Here is a 4535-nt window from a genome sequence, read left to right on the forward strand (position 1 = left end):
TTCGAGAAAAACGCGCTCAAAGTTAAACACTGATTGCGCACAATAGGATACCCTTAAATAAGTAAGTATTATACATCATTTGAAAGGTCTTGGGTAGTTCTGTTTGGGGATGTAGGTTTCGAAGTGATAGGTGACGATTTTGGGTGGATGACTTACGCGTTAATTAACGTGTATACCGTAGGTAATAATTTTTTTTCCCGATATTGTTTTCATTTGTTAATAATGTGTTAGAGCCTATTACACATAGTATTAGGTGAAAGTTTCATGAAGATTGGTACATAAATAAATTTTTTATGAATTTTTTTTCCGAGCGTAAAAAATAAAACTTACTCATTACCGGCACGTTATTACTCCTACCATAACTTTGACGTCCTGCTATGACTAACAGTGTGTAATGCTGATAATTTTATGTTTGTGCATGCATTCTGGTAAGTATTAATGGAAAGCCGCTATGTCAAGAACATTATGAAGAAACGAATTTTTTTTTTTTTTTTTTTTTGTATTCGATGAATATAGTTGGCTCTCATCCTTTACACTGGCTTGAGACAGTTAAGTTGATTACCAGGATACGTCTGTTTGATCCTGGCAATGCCCTTAGCGGATTTACCAACCCTTTAAATCCCCCTTCAACCCACTAAGTCGGGTTGACTGGGGATTTAAAAAACTTACGTAAGGCTGGTGGCCACAGCAAGATGCTGTGACACTTTCGTCTGCACTCTAGTAGCCATAGTTGCGTAAAGAGTCACGAGAAAGGTAGCGTGCGTCTGTGCTCGGGCGTGTTAAAGGGCAGAGTGGATGAGCACATGGTGAGTGTGTTGTCACCATGGCAACGGCGCTGGTAAACATGGCAGCGGTGCTGTGATTGGCTCGCCCGCGCCGGGCGGCTGCAACCGCGCCGCTGATTGGCCATACGCACGTGAGGCTGGGAGGAGCAGGTTGCGTCGTTGTTGTACCGCTTTCGAGATGTTAGTCCAAAGAAATTTTCTCCGCACTACGCTCGACTTTGAGCCTTAGTACAGGTGCTTAGATGGTCGAATATGACTTGGCCGACATCACCACGAGACTTTTACACCCTTCTACCACACGGAGCAGGCAAAAACACGAAATCTCAAATTTCACGGTTACGTCGTTGTTGTACCGCGCGCCTCATATTTTGTGGAGCTTCATTACTTCCTAAATCAACTCTCGTCTCAATAATTCCAAAGCTTACGAGCAGTGTTACCGCCAACAGTGATGCTGGCGGTTATGGAAGTGTTATGGAAGTAATGATGGAAGAACAAACAAATGTATGCTAAATAACATGTTCTGTGTTATGAGAGTTGGTGTGAACTAGTGTAATAAGTTAGTAGTGTCTTAAGTTCCGGTGCTATGAAGGTTAAGTAAATGAGGGGAATGTAATCGCCAGCTGTGCTGCCTCACAAGGTTCAGTGAGGCTGGTGGTGAGAGACTAATATGAGGCTTGTAAAACACTAAGGAAACTAACTTAATTAGAATAGAGATTAAGGAAACTGAATTCATTATAGTAGTTAATTGCAGTAGTGAAGTTGTGTGAGAAGGACTAGCTGTGGAGAGCTTAGCTGTAGAGAGGTAGTGAGGGTCGTGTTTACGTGGTAAAGTTCATGACATGGTGTGTAGGGTAGACAAGACACATGGGTCACCCAGGAACTATCGCTGACCTAAACGTAAGATGGGCAGGCGCAAGGCGCCGAGGTCTAGCAGGGACGAAGCGTCGAAGCCCGTAGGGACAGATTCCTTTGTATCGCCACCGAGTTAAGGTGTGACTACTCCAGGAAAGATCGGACCTCTACAATACAGACGCAGGTGTTGCTTGGTGACAGGCCTTCTTTAGACCCCAAACACGTGAGTTCCACATCAGTATTACGAAGGGTCGATTATCCTAATTAGCATAATCCATGATTAGTGATACAGTATGTAATAGTTTTTATACATTATGTAATGGTTAGTAGTGCTACGGACGTCTTATGTTTATCATGTATGTCTCTTCAGGTTTGACCGAATGCAATAAACGATTCGCGTCACCGTGTGGGTCTAAAATCCTTTAGCTGCCTCCGGGCAGCTACAAGCAGTATGTAGCTCCTGCAGTCCCGATCCATCCTTCATTTCTCTTCCATTGAGGGTGATTGCTTTCATATACGGGCGCGTCCTCTCCAATCTTTTGATGAAAGTCAACTACGTATTATTAGTAATCAAAAGATTGATTAAGTATTGCTACAGAGGATGGCAGGATGACCCCAAAGTGAAGCAGATAGAATCTGAGCGACGATTATCAACCTTGTGAAGGCTGGTGATCTGGTGCAGCGTTCTTCAACCTTTTCTAAGTCCATGCACTCTTCCGAGAGCTTTTGAGAAATTCTTGTATCCTCGCTCCTTGGACAATTAATTGCAAAAGAATTACATGAATATTTGAGATTTTCTCTAGTTTTAAGACAAAACATAAATAAAGGTATTGAATTTCTATTTTAAACATAGAAAATAGCTATTTGGTCCTAAATGATTGTTATATAGATGCTAAATGTATAGCAGAACAAAATTCCATATCTCAAACACATGAGATGCGAGTTGCATCTTAGTGTAATATACTAACATAGGTAATACATAAATCTGTTATATTTTAACCTCAATCTAAATTAATTTGTTACTTCTTTTCGTACTGAGCACTCTTATACACACTAGCCATGTCATGTGCCCTTCCATGTAAGGCCGCACCGAAGGGCGTCACCAAAGGGCAGCACCGAAGGGCGTCATCTTAGGACGGCACTGAAGGGTGTCACCAAAGGGCGGCACCGTTGGCCGTCATCGTAGGACGGCACCGAAGGGCGTCACCGTAGGGCGGCACTGTAGGGCGGTACCGAAGGACGTCACCAAAGGGCGGCACCGTAGGCTGGCACCGAAGAGCGTCACCAAAGGGCGGCACAGAAGAGCGTCACCAAACCTAAAGGGCAGCACCGAAAGGCGTCACCAAAGGGCGGCACCTACCCTTTGAAAAAATTCATGCAACCTGGGGTGCACCATGCATCCAGGTTGACTACCACTGATCTAGAGTTGCTTTCTGGGACTCACAAAGAAGCACCACCTGACAGAGCAGTATGTAGCACCATTCAAGCCCAATACCGCACCCTGAAAGACTCACAAGTGCGCGTTTCTCAGTGCAGAAAACGAAGAGTTATTTGACGTCACATCACCCCAGCATCGGTTGACATGAACACAAAGCGGCGTTATGTGTCGTCTTCTCATCATCATAATACAGTTTTCTCTCTTTACACAAAGTACAAACAGGTAGTCTAGTGGCATCAAACGAGTATCTTCAGCGTGGTGATGCGCCGCGGACTTCTCTCTGGTCCACGACCTCGTGTTTAGCTGGTCCTGGGGCGTGATGGCTAAACTATCCAAAACAAGTTTGCTTTATATATTTGGCAAAAGTTTACAATATGGCTTGGAGACACATCGCTAGTCTGACAGCTGCGGCAGTGACGTGGCTGGTAGTGGAAATGAGCTGTTGGGTCTTTCTGTATGACCACGAGAGGACGCGCATTGTAGCGAGCAGCATGGCGGGCTTGGTCCTCTTCTACCTGGTGCGTTACGGCCCCAGACACATTCCAGCAGGTTGGGTCGTCACCATGATCTCAATGACCATCGCCTTCCGTTACACGCGAAGGCTCGTGACGAACAAAGTTCAGGGAATGCGGGGATTCCTGCTCGGATGTCTTGCGGCAAACGTAGTGGCAGCAGTGACTTTCTTCCTGGGGACTTTCGTCGGTGCCCTCACCTAGAGCCCGAACCACCGTTACTCTTCTTATCTCTCACAAGAATAGCTCTTTCATAACCATTTTGCTAAAGTGGATGTAAATACCTAACTTCATGGATAAACTGCAATGTGTGTGTGTGTGTGTGTGTGTGTGTGTGTGTGTAAGAATGAGAAGAAACTTCGCAAAACTGGTATGTGAAACTTGAATATTAAATCTCCCTGCACACAACAAACAGGAAGTATAGCGACATCCTGTCCTCACTAACTCTACATGTACATACGTATGCCCACATACAAAAAAATATTGATATCCCTACTCGTATACTTAAAACGCCGCTCGTAGGAAAAAAGTTCATCGGATCCTAATTTTTTATGTTAAATTAATAAAGAGTGAGGAAAAGCCTGGAGCTATGAAGCATCCAAAGATTTACACACACACACACACACACACACACACACACACACACACAGAGAGAGAGAGAGAGAGAGAGAGAGAGAGAGAGAAAATTCTCCTAAATCAAATGTATCGCTACGGTATCCGTGGATGCATCCATGACTGGTTTAAGTCTTATTTAGATAACAGACAACAGTATACTGCTATCAACAGTACATTATCCCCAATGAAAACTGTAAACCTAGGAGTACCACAAGGAAGTATACTGGGTCCTATACTCTTTCTCCTATACATTAATGATATCTCCAATGTATCTGATATACTTCATACTATATTATTTACAGATGATTCAACACTTTATATGACAGGAGGAAA

General features: G+C 43.8%; 1 long non-coding RNA gene across 1 annotated transcript in view; it reads left to right on the forward strand.

Moving 5' to 3' along the window:
• LOC135110301 (uncharacterized) overlaps positions 1 to 3832 on the forward strand; it is a 14814-nt gene extending 10982 nt beyond the window's left edge. The window contains exon 2 of the long non-coding RNA XR_010273182.1: positions 1 to 3832. This exon is cut by the window's left edge and continues 7978 nt beyond it. This is a non-coding gene — a long non-coding RNA (uncharacterized LOC135110301).
• Positions 3833 to 4535: the final 703 nt, after the last annotated feature.

The sequence above is a fragment of the Scylla paramamosain genome, chromosome 20 (assembly GCF_035594125.1).
Source record: "Scylla paramamosain isolate STU-SP2022 chromosome 20, ASM3559412v1, whole genome shotgun sequence".
Lineage (NCBI taxonomy): Eukaryota > Metazoa > Arthropoda > Malacostraca > Decapoda > Portunidae > Scylla > Scylla paramamosain.